Raw genomic sequence first — 22,511 nt, 5'->3', positions numbered from 1 at the left:
TTTGGTTAATACGATATAACTGAAACCAGGAAATAAGTTCAAAAATGATCACTAATGATTTATTTATTTTTAACTCCCCATAGGAAGTGATTGTAATTGGTCCGATTTGTCAAATTAAATCAAAGATTTTTAGAGAGATGTATGTGTGTGAGTTGGTTCGTTCAGGAAGCTTTTCCAAAAATTATGTGTCCCTGTTTAATAGAAAGCACTCATCCTTAAATGCATAGCTATTTATCCAAAAACCAAAGCACGTACATTTCTCTCACAAACAGCTTCCATCTAAAGTTTCAATATTAATTGTTTCACGTTTGTTATAAAACTGATTGCCTTAAATACCTGCAAAAGTTCTTCCATTTAACTAAAATCTTACATAACTTTTAGAACTGCAACACCAACAGCCGAGATTTAACGCATTACTCAACTTCCGTCTAAAGCACTGCCACACCAAATCTCACACTCACGCCAGATAACACACATGCTTCGATCTAAAATGAAACTGATTTATCTGTCTTAGACATATCGATTGGAGTAAATTCTTCTGCATGCTTCGCATGATTCCAGCACCCTATATAAATGATGAATCTTTACAAGAACACGACTTTCACATCTCAGCTTTTACAAAGAAAATGAAAATAAAAAATCCCTTGAAGCTTAAGAAAAAGAAGAAGATATGGGCCTAACCACCCGGGTTTATCTTCTTTTTAAACCAGTTCCAGGCGACCAACGTGACTTGAATTATCTACTTTTATACTCTAGTCGAACCGAACATCAGATCTGAGATAATTTCAATAATGTAGACACATTTCCGTTGTCTTTGTTTCTGGGTTCGGTTTTATTTTATGTGGAATCAAGCAAGGGGCAAACGACACGCTTCTGTTCAGAAAGTTATTTTTGTTTCTTCCAGGCTTCTCTTTTTCCTCTTCTTCTTCTTCCTCGGCAACGATAAACGACCTGACAAATTGATAGGCCTTAATGATTATGGCATGTCCCTTCTCTGCAGGAAAAGAAGACAAATAATCCCGAAGTCTTTAAATGGTTTAATTAAGTGGCAAACTTGAACTTCCTTAAGTCAAGAGGTTGTTGATAATGATAATGTGTACTTTGCCCATCATTCTGTTCACCGACTTATTGATTTATGTTTTCTTTTTTGTTCTTAATTCATGATTCAGGAAGTATGATAAAAGAGTATTATAATTTTTTAAGAAATAAGGCATTGTTTTTATTTTGCATCACTTTGAAATTCCATTTTATAGCTAATACATGCGTTTTAAAATATGTATATTCATGGAATTAAAATCCTTTTTCATGATAAGCATTTTAGAAAAAATATAAATGCTATAATTTAAAAAAGGTTTTTTTTGTTATTGAATGATAAAGGCGAAACTAAAGTTTTCACTATGACGATTTCATATAAAACATTTATTTGGCAAAAATATGAAAGGTTCTCAGAATAACATTGTATTTCCCTTTAGGAGTTGCTAGCTTAAATACAAAATAAAAATCTATAAAACTGTTATTACCTATACTTTTAATGATACTCAAATATCCGATGCACATTAATCGCACCCTGTAAGATTTTATATCTATAAACACCTGATGGACATGAATGACATTCATGTTATACCGAGCGGCGCCGCAGGCCGCAGCAACCAGTTCAGTACAGTGAATTGGATCGTCATAATGTCCATAAGTGCATATCAATCCGATTACCATAATTAGGTGAATTTATCTTATGAAAACTACTAACCTAAAAACCAAAATCTAATTCCAGAGCGGTGCACAGATGTTCTAATGTTGCCCTTCAAATACGAAAACATGAAACGGCTTCACCGCAATAAAAATGTCAATAGATAGAGAACTAGCAGCCGGAAATCAACCAACACGCAATTTGAATGCGGATTATAATGATGATGGGGATGAACATCAGATCCCGTTGTTGGCGACCGGTTCAATGTACACACGTATACGGTATACGCTGCAGTGCATCCAGAGGGAATCCTCATTTCGATAAATGCTGAAATCAACCCCTCTTGATATGACTACTCCGGACATGTAGTAAGCATATAGATACATGGAAACATAAGGGCGAAGCAATAACCATGGTTGGAAGGAGATATTGACAAATTAAGCCTATTATCGTTTCATTGCGATTGTATCCGTCAGACCATGCTGAAAATACCTTATCGTTTGATATGCTCTAATGGAGGTAACAATATTTTTCAATGACCAATATGTGATGAACTCACAACTTTTCCATTTTCTAGGAACTCATCTGATGTCGGTTGGAGAAAAGTCAACGTATGCTTATAATTCCTAAAATACTCCTACGACCAGATGCGAGCCTCGCAGGAATGAAATAGCAGGTATGTACTCATATTTCAACCCACTTTTTATGTCTATGAAAGGTTATCCCTTGTCTAAAGTATACTCTAGTATTTAAAAGCGTTAGCAAAGGGTATAATCTCATTTTGAAGTCAATGATGCGTCACGGTCTTTTACTGCTACTTTGGTAATTTAAGCGCTTATTGACCAATGCCACTAACAATTTCGGAAGAGTTTTCCTCCGCAATTGATTTTTGATGAAGTTTTTGATTTCTAAATTTGCATCAAAGTCACAAAGGATATGCTGAATTTTATAGAGCTACTTAAAGAAAAGAAATTGAAATACAAAATTCAGTACCTTAACCAGTCGAAAGCTTTTTTAGGCGTTATTGACATCAGATCAAATTATCATTTTTGGCGGAAAAGGGAAATATTTTTATTATTGACTTGAAAATGCTTTCCAATACTTCACAATTCACTTAATCCATTCAATGCTAAGTTTACTTCAAATAATTATTGTAAAGAAAGTTATAGGAAAGAATGTGCCAAATTTAATAAAGTATTTAAATTTGTTAATTTTTGTATAATTAAATTAATGTTTTCGGTAAAACATCGACAACAAAACGAAAAGGAATAGAATTGACAAACATGTAGCCAAAGAAACATTCGGGTATTAAATATTTATAATTATCATCACCATATTATTTGGTAACATTTACGGCTCCCACACTGAAGCAATTGTAACAAATGAGGTATCAAGAGAAAAAAATGTGAAATCCGACCCACACTGATAAATTCCCATCCCGTTTTTCAATTTGACTTGTTTATAGGTTTTCGTGTTATGTTAAAAAAGTTGTCAGCTGCAATATTCTTAAAAATTTAAAAACTACCAACAATACTTTCCATATGATGAAAATTTTTGATTTAAAAATCTATTTTTGTTAACGAGATTTTTTAGATCCGAATTTTGTTTGTTAACGAGTTTTTAGTCGGATTTTTACCAATTTTAGTAGAGTTTCTTATTTAAAGAAATACCAATTGGATAAATGACATTAATTTGAAGTTAATATCTTCTACTGTTTACGAAATATGGAGAACCGAACATCAATTTTTATCAAATTTACATGCTATTTTTTTAGATTTTATGTTTTTATAAAAAACGGACTGTTGAATTAAAAAGAAAATTACTGAATATCGAAAACAATATTTTTGAAAAGATAAAATTAGTTTAAAGCTAATATCTCAAATTTTTGAAAAGATATTTGAGTCGAAAATCAATTTTCACCAACAATGAGTAATATTTTTTTATTTTTCATAAAAAAAACTCAATTACATAATTTTCAAAATTTTATTAGATATTGAAAACAAATACGTTAATAACTTTTATAGATTTAATTTTGTATTAATAATTTATTTTTGATTCAAAAACTGTGATTTATTATTATTTGTTTGGGCAATGTATGAAATAGGTACAAGGTCTCAGTTTATCACAGACTGCTTCATGCTCAGATAAACTGACTCTTTACATTTCTTGAGACCTCATAGAAGTGACTGGTGCAATTTATCCAGAGAACGTGGCCTATTAAAATCTTTTTAGAAATTATTCGCTTGCCAATAATGTCCCTCAGCAACTTCATTAAGGCGCAATCAGAGTGCGCTGTAGCTCTATTCTGCTGAAGCCACATTACTAACCTATTAGCAACACTGGCCTGATGAAATGTTTGATCATGCCCCGATACCTTTCACCATTTACACCCAACAGACAGGTGTAATCATGTTTGCAGACAAGCTCTTTTAGTTAAAATAATCGGGTGATTATTTAGGAAACAAAATTCAATTAGTTTGGTCCTCTTTCAAGTGCTGTAGTTCATTTTAGTAAATCTCCCAAGATTCAAAAAATAAAACAGAAGATATGATTCTTTTCACCCTGTATGCTTTTTTTTTAAATTTGTCTGCCAAGATTTATAGTACATTTTTTATATTTCTTATTACATTATTTATATTCCTTCCGTCAGCACTTACACTAATCAATAATTTTGTTGGTCTCTAAAAGTAATTTCTGAAAACGAAACAAGACAATCTTTACAAAAAATAGTTGTTCCAGAGAAAGAGGAAGTAGTTTGATTTAAATATACTTTTAAGAAAGGCTCGTTTTTCTGAACAACAGTTCAATTCAGAGAAGCCATTCGGGTGGTCTAATTATTATTGGGTGACGAGACTCCAATCTTGCCCCGTATTTTTGTTAGCTTATTGTTGCACTAATCAAATAAATCACAAATTAAACTATTCTTCAAACTTTAAGATACCAACTTCCACTTTTACGTCCAGAACCTAATAGTTTAACAACTAGGTCTCTTTTCCCGGACATTTCCACATATACATACATACATACATACAGCTGTGGACAACTAATAAGAAACACACATTGAATTCACTTTTAAAGCAGTATCTGTATTTTTGTTTGTGAACAAATATTTTGTTTTTTTTTTTCAAAACATATTTTTTAAATTAAAAACAATGTTTCCCAAACATAACATTTATTTCATATGGCAGTCCCTGCGAAAAACAGCTTTTATTGATAGACAACTAATTAGAAACAAATAGAAAAATCATATCTTAATATTAAAAATGTCTAACTTTATAATATCATTTGCCTTATATATATCTTTAATACCTTGTTGCGAAGCCTATTTTCTTCAAAACTTCCCAACATGTTCGTTCCATTGATGAAATAAGCGAGCTACGGGTATAGCCTTTCAAGCAACTTCGATATTCTTAAAAAGAACATCATTGTTGGTGTTATTTTTGAGAGCAACAGCTTTTTTAACATCGGCCCGAAGATGCTCTATCGGATTTAGGCCTGCACTTGATGATGCCCATTCCAGAACTGTTATCGATCGATTTCGCTGTCTTGCTGAAATTTCCAAATCACATGTTTTAATAGGCTTAATCCATTAATCGTTCCTTAAGAATGTCAATGTATTTAACGCCTGTCAGCGTTCCATCGATTCGATGGATTGGGCCAACTCCACACCATGAAAAACAACCCGCAACGTTTAAGCGAGCCGCCTCCATGCTTAAATACTGGCAAAACATATTTAGGGTGGAACGCTGTTCCTTTTGGCCTTCAGACATATCGTGCACCATCTTGGCGCATCCTATTTATTTTAGTTTCGTCACTCCACACTATGTACTCCCATTTTTATGTTGTCCAGTTGGCGTGTGATCTTGTGAACTCTATTCTAAGTCTAAGTTGCCTTGCGGTTAGAAATGTTTTCTTCCGAGACCAAGCAACCCAACTTCCAACAATCTTCTTCGGATTGTGCGTGGGTCTATCGGTACATCAAACGCAACAGAGAGTTGACGTTGTATCTGTTTGGAGCTTATTTTTGGGTCATTGGGATTTTGGTCAGCCTATTAATTGCTTGATCCATTTGGCAGCTTGTCTTACCGGATCGTTTTTTACGAGGTAGATTTTCAGCAGTCCCGAAGTTTTGAAAATGCTAAGTTGCATTTAAAACTTTCTTGACATTTTAAGCTTCAAGCTTCCAAAGCTCAAGAATTCTTGTAGGAGGATCACAACTCTTAATTTTTCCAATTGCAATCACCTCCAAAATTTAAAAATAATTTTTTAAAAACGTTTGTAGACAATTCAGAATTTTCTACTTACCAATGCAAAATAAAAAGATTGTTTTTATTTCACCCAAATCAAATCTAATTAAACAGTTTCTAATTAGTTGACCAGTTGAACGAACACTTTTTACACTCTGCCTTGACTTTATTGTGTACTATGCAAAGACTTACGCAGAATCAATGCTTTTTCAAACAATTATCTAAAAACGCTTGAATTACACCGTTTAGGATACTGCTATTCTAGTCACACAAGTAATGTTTCTAATTAATTGTCCACAGCTGTATATGTTTGTAAATACATATGTCATCAACTGTACAACTTTATTCCTAAGGTCATATCATTCTAGGCTAGCTACAAGAACCCCACCAACATAAAAGTTAATCCATTAAATACATATCTCCGAGAAAAAAGCCTACTCAACATCTAAAGCAATTACAATTTATCAACTTCTATTTACTTATGGTTGGTTTTCCATCTCATCTATACCCCAAACCCTTAACGATACCACAACCACTGCATTGATATCAAAAATAAATCCAATAATTGACATATTATATCATTTATATACTTGACTGTGTGAACCGAGTTATCAACTATAATGTCAATATTATTCCGCCTATTTTGTATTTTGGATTTTTGTTCCACTTTAACTATTGTTTGCCTTAAGGATATTAACCCACTGCTATATGTTTTATTTATCCCCCTTTATCCTCACTTCACAAGCATGTACATTGTATATATATATATATCTTTGGGAAGCAGGCCACAACACAACTGAAAGAATAAGTAATTCAAAATAAAAAAAGAAAATACACAAGACAGCTCCAAAATCTGAAGGAGAAATCAATAAAAAGGAATTCTTGCTGACGCCATTGTTATTATGTGGTTGTCTCCTTGTTGCCAAAATGTCTGGGTTCAGTGATGAAGAAGGAGCTGGCAAGCTACACAAGTCACACATCTCTACATCATCATAGAAATGAGAACGACACAAAAGGCGGTGTGGTATGGTAATGGGCGTGCGGTGGCGACAATCCGAGGAGCCATGAAGACGATAAACTTCTAAATTCCTTTGCATCATTTGCCTAGAGGTCAAACAAGGCCGACAGGATATTTAACTTTATAACATCGGGACATAATCCTGGAGCCTATTTTCCAACACACATATTCGGCTTTCACCTCCAGTGGGGACCTTGAGCTGTCATATAAAATATTCAAGACGGCATCTCTGGATAATAATAATGTATAATTATATTTTTACCAATGATCATTAATAATGGAAAATTACTTAGGGAGGGAAGGAAAAAGCTTTATGATTCTTGTAATCACCTCTGAGGATCTTAATTTACCTATTCGTAAAGGTGATAGTGTTAAATAATTGGGAATATGGTCGCAACTCGTAACGTCGGTTTATTATTAAACTCTTTTATAATTCCTGAACATGATGGGGGGGGGGTTGTTTGCAATCAGCATATATTTTTGCAATATTACTCCTCCTTTTGATTTAATTGTTGTTATACTTAATATTACTAAAGTTTCGTGAACAGAATGACCAGCCACTTTCAAGACAAACTTTAAGTTAGTAGTAACATCGAGACGGCGTGTATTTGAACGTAAGCTTAAATAGATCTTTGCCAAATGCATATTTTCACAATAATAAAATTTCAGCAGCTTTATGCGAGACTTTTTCGGATTCAAATAGCTTTACTTTTTTTGATTTGTAGATATGTTTTATCTTTCCTGTCTCATTTTCAATGATTGTATTCAAATTTTGTTCTATGGAATAATATTCAAAGTTAAACCCCCACTTACTCCATTACTGGAAACTCTTTAGGGGAAAATCGGTTATAGTGGTATGAAAACTTTATTGAGTAAAAAAATATGTGTACATATAATTGAGTCAAAAGACCATCTCATAGAATAATAATCAAGCACTCATTCTGCATTTTGTTGAAGTTGTTTTTGTCCATCGTTATCCATGATAAATACGAGATGTGTCTTTTATTTTTAAAATGTCATTCATTATTTAAATGTGTATTTAATTCCTTTGAAAATTAACTCTTCCCTTATTGAAATTATTATCTCTTAAATCATTTACATTCACACTTTGTGAGACTTTGGAAAATGTCAAATAAAACCAAATGACCTACAATTAAAGATTTTATTTGTAGCTATAAAAATAAATTAAGGTTTAAAAATAAATCTACTCATGATATGACTTCGTAAGCAGATACAAACACATATCTACACAAGTACATATCAAAGTGTAAAGGTGATGAGATTGGATCTCTTCCCCTAATAGGGTGTTTATTTATTTTTAAGTTGAATTTTCTTAGGGACAATTCATTCTATCCATTTTATGCCTTAAGAAATGGGAACTTATGACGATTTACGATAATTGTATGATAAGAAATAATGAGGTACTTTGTGTAGGGATACACAATGCGGCATGTGGCGTTTATTGCTTGTAAAGGAAAAACCTAAAGTTATATCTGTTTTAAAACTCATATATAGTAAGTTTATAGTGATAGTGTGATTACACTATTCGACAAGCTTTTCTTACTGGCAATCAAACTGCACTTTTTTAATATGTTTTGGTGGCTTTAATTAAAATCCGACTTCAAAATTAATTTACTGCGTCAGGTTTTTAAGAAATTTTAAAATTTACATATACATGAGGCTTTTTGAGGCTATCTGATTTTATAAAGTAGATTTGTTTTCAATAAAATCCGTGATGATTTCGCATATCTATAATACCTTGCTTCAATATTCATTTTATTTATTCGAAAAATCTTCTTTCTTACAAAAATCTGAAAAAGCTATACTAAACCATTTTGTTAAAACGGTCTTCAACAGAAAAAGGCAAAATGTTTGTAAATAAGTTTTACCCTTGAATCTGTTGTCTAAGCAATTCTATTATGTAAATAAAAATATATTAAATAATATACAATAAAAACAAATACCAAGTAGTTAAAATTAAAATTTGGAACGTATTTTTTAAAACAATAAAAGTATTAAATTCCAGATTTGCTCAAAACTTCATATAAGTGTCAATATTTATGATTGAAGATTATTTTATTTTTGTTTTCATAGGAATTCCCTTGAATGCAAAACTTTTGGTATTGTGTGAATGGATATGACCCCTTATATTTTTAGTTATTTTGTTTTTATAAATTAAAATAAAATTTGTATTTTATTGGTTTAAACGTAATTGCTAAAAATACTTATTTTAACTAAGGACTGAACCAAGAATCGGTCCTATTCCAATCGCTCTTCACAAATTCATAAACTTTTGACTAATAAACGATCCAAGTTGAGGGTGATATGTACCATATAGTTTATACAGTTTAGTTGTATAAGAAAAGATGCCATGCCATATACACATAGTCCAAAAAGTCTCCGTACAGCAGCCTAATTTTAGTGTTCTTTTTTTTTGAAAAAAGTACAAGTAATAAATGTAACAGCCAAAATGGTAACACTGAAAAAAGTTAGGTGGTTGTGATTTTCAAAATTTAAGTAATGCTTCTCATTATAATATCCTTTCTGAAAAAAAGAGCAAATATTCAGGTGCTAAGAAGAAACCTTGAATAAGAGATCATCAATTTGATATTGAGTATCCTTTATATTGATAATATTTTAACACACATTTATAGTGTAAGCTTCCTTAAAGTGTTTGTTTTCTTTCAACATTGATTTTCTAAAAAATACAAAAACTTTTAATATCTTAAATCAACGAAACTTTCGTTAATCTAAAATCTAATTGAAAAATAATGAACTTTCATATCTATTTATTTAATATAAAAGCTTTGAATCTCTCGAGAACTGAAGTGAAAATAGATTCTTCAACATGTAGCTTGTGAGTGCCACACTAAAGTTTCCTCTCAACTTATTTGTGCACCATAAATTGTTTGAATTTAATTTTTAGAGAAACTGCGTACTTTAATGCACCTATTTTCTTAAATTCATGAAATTCAAGCTACAATCTACGAGTATCCAGACTGATTACGATAGTATAATAGACTCCCGAAAATTGACTCCGAAAAAATACTTACAAAAAAAGCCAGACAATTCTTCATAAAAGATTTTGTTTTATTTTACTACGAAAAAAATAATATTTTCTGGCAATTTTTTAAGTGTCTGGATTTTTCAATGTATATTTTTGTATCATTCTTCGCATTTATATACAAATTCCGACGAAAACAAATTTTTGTCAAAAAGCTACCTTTCAACACAATTTCTCCTTAAAATGCATTAAAAACCCTCTTAACTATAATTTTATTTAGTTCTTAAATATGGCATATTTATAATCCTGTTGGAATTTTATAATACTTTCAAATCCAAATTAAATAGTAAGACCATAACTTGCTGGAAAATAGTGTTCTTAAATAATCTAAAAACAAAAGTTGTCTCTTTGACCCTTTAAATATGTTAATGTAAGGTTACACATTATGTTATTTAAATATTGTCAGCCTTCTTTAGAGAAAATCAAAGAACATTTGTATGCGGTGCTAAAAAATCATTAATGTTAATTATGTGACCCTGATTGAAAGTCACAAAGTGGACCTGGAACTTCAACCATCTATTGTTAAAATGTAATAAGAAGCTGTGTGGATTATTATGCTTCGTTTCATATTAAAGCGATACCCCCCCTTGTCATTGTCCATTGATGGCACTTGCATTATTGAGACTCTACATCTTGATATTCTTGGTATTTGTATCGTCACCCACCTCTTGTGGAACGATCACATATGCTTTAAGATGTTGGGGTTTCTTAAGACGATGCAAGAAGTTTGTCTGCCCTTCTGATATGATTGCTAATTTTAATTGTGTTACCTCTGTCTCCTTCCCTTAAACACTTCAACCGTAATACTCGTGCTTTTATTAATATTTATAAGTATAACATCGAGCCTAATTCGGTCGTACTTTCAAATACAGAGATTTGTTCTTTTGCCATACTTCGTGAATGTCACAAGAGATATTTTTAATTTTAACTTATCCTTAAAAAAAAAACAAAAATTACCTGAATGTTGTTAACGATAGGACTGGTGCAAAAAGTAACTTGTTTGAAATTGTATTACCTGTAAATTATAAGGGCTCCAAAAAAATATTGAACTGTAAACAAGTTAACAACTTTTGATGGTTTGTACACATCGGTGGCTTTTTTAAGTACAGATTGGAAATTTGCTTATTCAAATCCTACAAATCTCCACCCCGCAACTTTTTAAATTCCCATTTCAATATGTTTATAACACCACCCTTGGTTGTAGTCCTAGCGTAAAAAGGCAAAATTCGAATTCGTATTCAATTAAACTTGAATAAATGTTCATCTGATTCATTTTCATAGTCACAACTCACAATCGATTATTTACTGCAACACATCATCAAATACATTTACCATGCATCAATCGATTTGATTGAGAGACCACTTAGTCTCTTCTCTACAGCAGCTCTTTGAGTATATCTATATAGTTAGGTTTTCTGATTCTGCTGTGCTGTGAGATTAAATAAAAGTTGATTTACATATTCATATCGGCTTCAGCTAAATCAATACCAAATTTAAAACATCCATTGCAAAAAATGTTTATAACAGAATAAAGGAACTAGTAAGGTTTAATGAAGTTGTTCCTGCTTGTTGTTGCTTTTTAAGCACATTTAGCTTTGTTAGTGTCATTTCCTCAACATTAAGTTTATCTTTTAAAAATGAAACCGTTTTCAACTTAATTTTTGGAAAACAAGTCTTTTTTTCTTAATAATAAAATTAGTTACAACAAATTTGCAAATCTGAAGGATACAGTAAAACTTACAATAGACAATCAAAACCAAATACATAAAAAAAGGTTCGACAGATATGAACATATACTTATCTACATACATATATATATTAATATATGTATATTAATTTTACAAATTCAAGAGTTTTACAATTTTCTTTATCAAATAAAATTAAAGTTTAAAAATCTTAAAATGAAACATTCATGGAGTATTTGTGGTTTCCCAAGCAATACCCTACCAATAAGCTTGGATGAGCTAGACACCAACGAACGGCACGTCCCTGTAATTTCTAAAATATTGTCCTACGACTAGGAAGACAGACACATACACGTACAATGTACATTTGTATGATGTATTTGGGGAAGGTTGCCAACATTTCTATGGCATTTTTGCCCGTTTATCCGCATTATGACCTCTATCAATCGTTGTTTTATTATATCCCTATGCGGGTGATATGGCGGGGTACAAGGATAACACACAGTTCAAGTTGAGGTTAGATGACAATAGGGTTGAGGTGCTCGCATATATCATAAAATAATACCTCATCGATGGTCGAGAGTTAAGGTTCAGGAATATGGAAATCGATTGGAATCCAAGGATTTTCGACAGAATTCAGGAGTCAGGATCAGGGTTCAATTCTTTTTTCTCATAATGTTCATCGCTAGACATAACCTTTTTCGTTTTTGACATAATGGCATCGTTGACGTCGTCGTATAGTCCTAGATGTCGCTGTCGTCATGCAAGTTTATGACAAAGTTATCTACATTATGAATAAATAAAAACATTATGACATCCCCACACTCATATTTTTATCCTCGTCTTTATATCAAAAACAAGACAAATGGGGGAATAAAACAAAGAGATGGGGAACAAAATGGAAAAACAAATAAAAATAAAAAAAGGCAGGGGTTCAAAGCTGTATTTTTATTTTTCTATCTTTCACTTGATGGTATATGGATATTCATGACATGACAATCCTTCAGATGGGTTAAATTTGTAAATTTTTCACAAAGATTTCTTTTAGGGGAGTCTCCAGGAGTCTGGGAGCCGATGATGGGTGGTCGAAGTGGGTGACGGAGTGCCTATATTGTGTGAACACAGGGATTTTTCTGTGATGCGATAATATTTGCGAATTAGGTGTGAACAATTTTGGGGTGGTTATGTTTGTGTGTTAGGTTTCTTGAACATAAATAACAATTTTTCGAGTTTTCCAATCATTTGTTGTTCATGTTACAAGACGAAAAATGCGTTGCCATTTGCATGGTTGAAGAAATCTCAAAGCTGACAATTAGCTTAGATACTTTTGTTGTGCTTCTCATTTTTAATGATATAGAGATATTGAAGTGGATGTTTTGTTTATTTTTGTAAAGGAAAGTGGTTTTTTAAATATTTCCCGATAAATTAATTAGGAAAAAATGTTAAGAAGTTAAAATATTAAAATTCAGGATAATTATATTATGTAGGTTGTTTTGTTGTTTCTTTCGATTATACTGTTGTTTAGTTCACACACAATCATTCAAAGATTTTATATCCGTTAAAGAGGCGTTTTTCATACTTATACTTTTAAAATCGAGTAAGGAATGCCTTATTTAAGAATTGATGGAAGTATAAAGTGACGGTATGAGATGCGCTGATATTTTTCAATTCGAAGGAATTTCTATTTATCTTTTTCCAAAAAAATCTTAATTTAATTTGAACGAAAAAAACCTACATATCCTACAGTATTAAACATCATCCTAAAATAATAAAAAAAAAACGAATGCTATAACATTTTATCACAATTGTATTTTAGAATTCTTATTAAAACAGAAATTTCAGAAGATTTGTCTAAGCTTTAAGATCTCTAGTTAAATAAAACTAAGTCTTAGAAAGACTTGAAGCAAAGGTAGGTGTACATCAAAGTTGTTGTTGTACATTTCTTTAAGGCCTTGTTTTTCAAAAAAGTGTAGGAAAACCATAATATGTCTAGAGTTATACGAACATGGAAGGTAATACCAACCTTGCAAAACAATATTGGTATGGTTTTGTTGTTTTAATATTCTTCTTCAATTCCTAGTTGATTACATTACTTAAGGTGGTACTACAGTCCTATGTGAACTAGGACCTCACCGAACAAAGTTCACCATCTAGATCGCTACTTAGCTACTCTTATATGCTTAAAGTTGTGCACTCCAAGTTGGGTGAGTTCACTTTTTACTTGTGCGTCAACCTGGTCCCCGGTCTTCCTCTACTTTACACCTCAATCATTGGACTTTTATACTTCTGGCTAAGTCTATATTTTGCTGTACAGCCCATACAGCGCATTATTCCATCTTTTCCTCCACTCACCTTCTATGCATACGGGAACGTAAACCACCAAAGATTTTAAATCCGCTTTTGTCAAAGTCCAAAAAATGCATGCTTCTGCAACATTAAGCAGGGCGAAGATGATAATGGTTTTATATAGCGACACTTTCTTAGCCTAAAGAAACAGCGGTAAGCAAGAATAAATCTTCATTTGATCTCAGCGTTGGTGTTGGTTTCTGCGTTCAAAGCGGGGCCTAGTATAGACAAAGTCCTTACCTTCCCTAAAGTTAAATCAATCCATTGTGATGTTTTGACCGAGACGTAGCTGTTGAAGCTCCTTTCTTGACGACAGCATGCATTTTGTTTTGCCCTCATTAACCGTTAAACCCATTTTTGCCGCCTCTTCTTTAATACTTACAAAAGCCCCATCGACATTGGACAGACTTTTGAAAGGTGGTGCATCTAATTTTGACATCTAAAGGTTCGGTTAAGTTTTTTCCAACGAACAGATAAGTTTGACAATGATGCCCAAACTAGACATTGTTCTGGAAAGCAATTCTCTGGATGTTGTCATACGCGGCTTTTAAATCGATAAAGAGATAATGGGTGTCGATTTGATGTTCTTGTTTTTTTTTAATATTTGCCGTAATTTGAATATTTAATCGACTAACTATGGACTTTCCTGGTCCAAAACCACTCTGATAAGGACCTATCAGGTTTTTGACGATACATTTTAGAATATTCAAATATTACGGCGAGAAGATTTTGGAAGGGATATTAAGGAGACTGATTCGTTTGTAGCTGGTGCAGTTTTCATCCTTCTATTAGTATCGAGTACATATTCACATTTATTCTTACGAATTCGCTTATAAGGGAAACATTCAAAAATTAACTTTAACCAGACCTAAGAATTCAAAAAGACAGGAGCAAAAAGATAGACATAAAGCATATTAAGCTTTTATTTGCCATTATTGATATTTTGTACAATATTTATTTACATTTTCTGTTTCTTTTGAATTAATTACTATATAAATTGACATAATTTTTTTTAATCAACTTTAATATGTGAGCAAAGTTTGAATAAATAAATGGATGCGTGTCAAAATTCTATGATCTGGCATAAGTCTCCCCCAATGTTGCCCAAAGATCTCTCTCTTTTGCGTCATTGTACCAACTTTGTCTTTCTTTAAGCAAATCGTCTGCCCATCTTTTCTTCGGTCGTTCAATTGGTCTTCTGCTTTCTGGTGGTGTCCATTTTGTGTCCATCTGTGGTCCTGTATTCTCGATATATGTCCTGCAGAATTCCATTTAAGGAGTTTTGCTCGTTCAACCACGTCCGTTAAACCAGTTCTGCGTCTTATTTCTCTATTTCTCACCCTCGGGCTAATTCGTAGGTTTCTTTCCATCTTGGTTTGGCATATTCTTATTTTGTCAAGTAAACTTGAAGTCAAGGATATAGTCTGTAACCCATACGTCATAACAGGTAGAATAGTAGAGTCTAGTATATAATTTCGTGTTTCGTCCCTTAGATTCGATTGTAATATTTGTTTTAGACTCCAAAATTTTTTCCAACTATTGGTAATATATTAATTGCCGATAAATTTATAAAATGTATGACATTTGCCGTCTTCGTTATTCTATACTCGTTAACTCAACTTATATTGTTGATCCCTTTTCGATGTTAATTTTTGTTAAAAATCATGACAGAGGTTAAGTTGTTGGTTGTAGCAATGATCATGGTATCTATACTTTTTTCGTTTTAGCAAAGTCTTTATACTTTCTTATAGCTTTTCATACCAGTGATGGGATGCAGTCAGTAGGAATGAGAACAAATTATTAAATCTTTCAATTTGGTATATAAGGTACACCAAAAGACTAAAGCGCAAAGGATAACTGGGGGTGAAATTAACAGAATGGTATGGTTGTTGCATCCCAGTAATGAAATGAATCTGTACAAGCTCTTCCGTAAAAAAGTTTTAAAGGAAAAAAATAAATCGACTGAGTTGAAAGAAACTTGAGAGACTGTCCCATATCGGCCTCTGCCACTCACTTCGACAGAAGTCCTCCCATCATATTTTATTTCCGTTCATCTTTAGAAGGATGCTTTCCGTTCTTTTCCTTTTATGCTCACCTCTCTTATATTTAAAAGTGAAATAAGTACACATACATACATTCATAAGTCAGTCTGTCCTTTTGTGTCGAAGAAAAACTGAACATAATTTGTTATGAGCAATAAAAACATTGTTTGACATCATTATATATATTTTGCATTGAGTTCCCAATGTATGGGGATTTCTGCACAGTACGGTGGTTAACATCCTGATAGCTCTTTGGAGTTGGGTCCTTGCTTCAGTCAGTCTGGCGGCGGCTATGAGAACGATGCGGTGTGGTAGAACCTGCACTTGAGTTCCAGTTTATTGTGCGGAAACGACAAAGCGTTAAAAAAGGACTTGCAATAAAAACAACGGTTAGTGAATGTATTTTTTTTAATATTTTTTTTTATTTCTCGAAGATAATCAAAGATAGTATCCAGGTTATATCTACTGTGCGGTTGTGTCGGCTCCGTTCAGGTGTGTTCGTCTTTATCATTGTGCAATATTTATTTATATTTCCATTTTTTTTGTTCAGGAATAAAGAGTTGTCAGGAATACAATATAGTAAAGAAAAAAAGGCTAGCAGAAACAGAAGTAGCGCGCTAAATTAATTGGTTTGGGCGATCTGATGATGAGGATGCAGAGGCTGACTTTTGGTGATCCATTGTTATAATCAAAAATGATAAATAATAAGTCAGAGGGTTTAATTCTTAAATGTACTTTGGCTTTTAGATTGCCTTCATTATGAACATTCTTCTTTTTATTAGTAATTTTTACTTCTTTGTGTTGAGGACAGATTGATTTCTGTGTTAACACAATAAAATAGTTTTTCTTAAAAATGAGAAAATTGCTACAAACAAGCTTAAACTTCACATAACAAGTAATTAGACCGATTTGTCGAATTGAAAATGTTGTAATTTCTCAATGATTCAAGCTCCCTAGAATCTAAATCAAAGATTTTTATACATATGTCTACGCATGCGTGTGGACGTGCGTTCGTATCTAGATTCGGAAAACTTTTTTCGTTGTCCAAGTAGAGATATCAACTTCAAATAGATTTTAATAAAGATAAAAGTACACACAAATGAAGGAGGATCTTTCAAAAAAATTTAATTGGAGATTTTTTAACCATAGCAATTTAAAAAAAAAAAGTAGTACCCGTGGCATGATGATTAGTGCATTGGAATGTCATGCAAGGGGTCTGGGGTTCAATCCCTGCCTGTGCCACCTTAATTTAAAAAAATTAATTTTCGCGGGTACTGCCTCTTGCGAGGAATTGACAAATCCTTCAAGAGTAATTCTTGGCCTAAAATTGTAGGTCCCTTCCATTCCTGACAACAGTACTCGCACACGGGAATGGTTGAGAGTTGTAAGTCACTAGGCCCTGGTTCACAACGGACTGTTGCGCCACCCCATTTGATTTTTGAATTTAAAAAAAAAGTAAAAATTTAGGTTGACCCGAAATATCTCAGGAACCAATTACCCTAACGGCTCCAATAAAATTGTGTATGTTATAACATGTTACTAAAAGTTGGTTTTCGAAATTTTATTTTATAAAAATGTTGCATCAGTTAAAAGCGTATAAGAATCCAAGAGTCAGTATTTTCACTTTTTTGTACTAGACAAAATTGGGTAAAAATAGATGTTCGATTCTAGTTATCTACAATAAATGTAGGTATTGACTTCAAAATGCTTTCATTCTGTGCCTAGTTTTGTTTTTAGAGAATTGTAATGGTTTTAAAAAAATATAATCTGGATGTTTTTATATTAAAATTATAAACTTCCAAGAAATGCTACTAAAATTAGTGAAAATTGATTTTCGAATAAAAAAAATAATACTTAAATTAAACTTATTTCATTATATGCAAAATATTGTTTCTAACAACTATTAGTTTATTTAAGGAAAAAATCTTTAGACTCAAGTAATAGGATAACAAAGTAAGATATTGACTTCAAATTTATTGTTGCTTATATTTTGTTAAAGTTTTAGATTATTCGACCGACGATTACGGATGGGAAGTTATTAATGTGTGTCCTCTTTTTTTTTTGGATTTTACCATCACTCAGACAGTAAACGATGTGTGCCGTCCTAGAATAATTCAATTCTACGTAACATGAGTGTTAGAAAGTTTTCTTTTATAGCCTGATGGTGACTGAAGTTAGCATAAAGTTTTCATTTCATCGACAAGTATAGGGACAAATGGTAAACAACTTTTTAATTATTTTCCTTTTCAATAAGATTTAAAATTTGAAAAGAAATATCGAAACTAAAACTCACTAGACTTATATTAATCCTTCCTTTAAAGTGCACAGTTGAGTTCAGCAACATTAAAGCCATTGAAGTGTTAGGTCTATTCTTCCTTATTTCAATAAAATGCACAGCAATTGAGAGAATCTTGAAACAACTTGAACCTTTGAGAATAAATTATATGAGGAAAATAAGTATGGAGGTACAGTCGAAAGTCATTTTAGAGTCATAGCATACACGACTATGGGCAACTAGAAGGCATTTTAGTCTTTTTTGATGCTTATGCAGCTTAAAATATAAAATATATTTGAAAAAGTCCAACACTTGATAAAAACATTAAATTTGCAACACTATTACTTAAGAACTAATTGAAGTACCTACACGTGTCATAAATAGGTATATTATTTTTAGATAATCATATTGTCAGATTTCTTAGTGAAAACAAAAAATTCTTGGGAATTATTAAACGAAATGCAAACAAATATTCTTTCCAAATTGTAGCGCTGTCTTGCCAGTACCACTATCCTACCTTCTTTTCTGGACTTCAATTTCAACCTGACTGTCCTATCCACAGTCCGTCTTACCAATGAAAAAAGAAGTACCCACCTTCTTTCGCCTTCAAGACAGCGATGTACATACGATGAGTGTATAGAAGGACATCAATTATTCATCAGGATTTTAGATTGGCCAAAATTCTGAAATTCATTTAAAATTCATTTTATTATGTGCATAGGTAAAGCCAAGTATGGCAGTGGCGATATGATCTAAAAGAATTCCTTCTTTTCCTTTAAAGATTTCATATAATAAATAGAATAAGGCACACAAAACGACGACTATTATACCTACTATTGTCCTGATTTTTTGATATTATCCTTTCTGTTCTACTACCACTTTTCACGACGCTATAGGATGAAGATGATGTATAAAAATGAAAAGGAGGCAACCATTTATATGTGAAATTTAAATGGCATGAAAATGTACTCTATACTTTGGCATATTTCAGCGACCCACCTCGTTGTGTCCTTTTTCTCCCGAGTATACACACCAAAATGGTAAAAAAGTTACTCACTAGTTCTTGCACCAATATAGTTTTTTATGCATCTAAACATGAACAATAAGACCAAGTTGAAGGGGGATAGTAGAACCTGTGAATAATTTTGTCTAGGAAATGGTTCCTTTTCCTTGGTTGGCGTTACGAAATGAACAAAACAAAAACCTAACAGTCTTCTTTAATTTTTCGGAAATATTTGTATATGTCAAACGATATTACCAGAGAAGTGTTACTAAATCTGTCACTTTATAGAATTGGATTACCTTCAATAAAAATCAAATGTGAAACAACATTTGTTTGATATAATTTTATTGTTATCGTCATTTTCAAAAACAAAAAAATACGTAAATAGATTATATTTTGCATTGATTTTATATTCAATCTCAATATTTCCAATGAAATTTCTGTATAATAGGTGATAGGGTCTTCCCTTGTCTGTATTGCTTTCCCCTAGGATACTCTTATTTAGGAGATATACACTCTGATGAAAGTACAACGTGCACTATTTTTTTATAATATAAATATTTGTGTTTGAAATTCTACAAAAATTCTTTGGCAATCAATCTGCGGTATAAATAAATTTTCATATTAAACTTATTTAGATTATCTATCAACATTTTCCAAATGATATTTGGCCTTCCGAATTATTAAATTCTCGAAAATCTAGTATTTCCCTATCCCTATTCGCCGAACCCAGACCGTGAGTACATTATATCAGGCACGCGTCTTCTATAGTAAGAGCAGTTTCAAAACGAACTCGATCAATATGTATGACTATGACTACCTAACCTACCAATTGGATGGAGGAAAGAAGTAAATCACTTTCATGGTAATGTTAGAAAAGCTCAATATCAATACCGTGCCGTTGATGAAAATGTTCGAAATTCATTAGCTCTAATTAAAAATGTATACGACAGAGGAATGAGACGGTGAAAATGGAAATTGAAAAGAAATAAAAAGGGGTGAGACGTGAGACAAACCAAAACTGAGAACAAGTACTTACCTATACCAATACTATATACATAATGATTTATAAATAGAAATACCTGCATCCTATGATGACTATTAATGAAAATCGTTCATTAAACTTCTTTTTTAATGGAACTTTTAGAGCTCTCATTTATACTTGGAATACTTTTTTTTTTCTTAATTTCTGGGCAAAGCATTTTTGGGAGTGAGAATCATGTGAAGGGTGCGAGGGGAAGATACGAGCAAATATAGAGAAATGCTGCAACTTATGTTGTTAAGTATAAGAGGTAGTCAAAGGAGCGTATAAAATAGAGTGCATAAACTTTAACGCTATTTTTTCGCTGTTTTATGCTAAGAGTTAAGTAGTTTAAAACGTTGAATGAAAACTTATTACTCTAACGAACAATTGAATTAAGTCGAAAAAGGTTTCAAAAGAAATATTTTTTATATTTGAAGCCATACTTATCGAGAAAGAAAATCTGCAGAAATTAATAGTTATTTATAAATTATAAATTAGATAAAAGTATCAGAGGTTGTAACATTGACATGCTTTATTAAATTAAAATTATGTTGTGTTGTATACAACTGCCTGTTTCTTTTGCGTTTCATCCAAAAAAGTTGAAAGTAATCAAACAATTTTAATAATTTCCTTAATTTTTAAATCTCTGCCAGAAACAATGCAGTGCCTTATAGTCAAATTTTGCATCAAGAGCCTTAAATTATAAAAACAATTAGAAGAGTAAGGGTCAACGTTTGCAACGTCAATGCTTCAAACTTTGACTATCACACTAATGACACCTTTCAGTCAATGCTCACAATGCGTTGACGCGTATGTACGTTAACGTGATATATTATTACTGTCAATGCATTACCTCGCTAGACTTTGACGACCACAGGATCTTACAAATTTAATAACACGTCAATGTTAGTTTTATAATATATTCTGGGCTGTGGAAAGAATGTTAATTGGCATTTAATAATTCCCTGCTGTTAAAATTGTCTATAGTAATTGTTTGGTAGAAAATCTCAAGGATCAAGGAAAAGTAAACAACCAAAACATATAAAACTTAACTGTATTAAGAAATTAAGTTAAAAAAAACAATTTTTTAACTTCATTTTTATAGTGTACGTTGCTAAAGAAATACACTAGGAATATGCTTAAACTCGCTTTTAAATTCTACCCTGTCAATGTTAGGACACAGTCACTGCGATGACCGATAGTCTCAAAACCTAGTCATCATGTCCCAATAACACATTAAACGGCAGAAAATAGGGTCAACGCGTTGACTCAAAAATTTTGTTTGTCAACGTGATCGTCAATATGCTATTCAACGCGTTGACATCATTTTTAGTTTACGATCATGCGACTTGACACCCTTGGGAAAGATTGTAATATCGTTTTTACGTCAGAGAGTCAACGCGTTGACCATTGTTCTCAGCAATTTATTGTTAAATCCCAACACTCTCCAAAAAGTTTATTTATAACTTGGATTCTTGATGCAGTAACATATACATATGTGATTATCAACATCAAACTCTTCTTTCTGCCTGAGGACTTCATCTTTCCTGATGTATTTCTATTAAAAATCTTTTATGAATTCAACAGTCGAGTAACTATCCTTCACCGATAACTGATAGTTCCATATCTTCCCATTGTATTAATCCTGAAAGCATGTATGAACATAGTAATCAATGTAATTTGCTACTCAAAAGCAAATTGCTCCTAATACCTCAACCTTAAAGGAATTGTTGCGAATTGTAGGTTGTAGCTTTCAGAGGATGAACAAATGAGAACGTGGTCAAGTCGAAAATTTAGATGAATTGGATGTACTGTACTATATACGAGTAGCAATGATGGTTCAACATTTATTTTCATGATGTGTTTTAGCTCTCGAATACGAAAGAACAAGACTAGAATTGCATCGTGATGAGAACGAGATGAGATGCACGTCAATGTTTGAATCAATCTCAGTTTTACAATCATTGTAGTATCAGCTAAGCAATATATTATGTACTTCTCCAATCCCTTGTCGCTCAGGCTTTCGCACAACCTGAAACCATTTTACATCTTTGTCGGAATTCTTTCGATTGAAGAGAAGCCCTGTTTGGCTTGGCATCGCTCTGTCGGCTTAAATTAAT

Source organism: Eupeodes corollae, chromosome 1, assembly GCF_945859685.1.
Source record: "Eupeodes corollae chromosome 1, idEupCoro1.1, whole genome shotgun sequence".
Lineage (NCBI taxonomy): Eukaryota > Metazoa > Arthropoda > Insecta > Diptera > Syrphidae > Eupeodes > Eupeodes corollae.
This window is presented reverse-complemented; position numbering follows the sequence as displayed.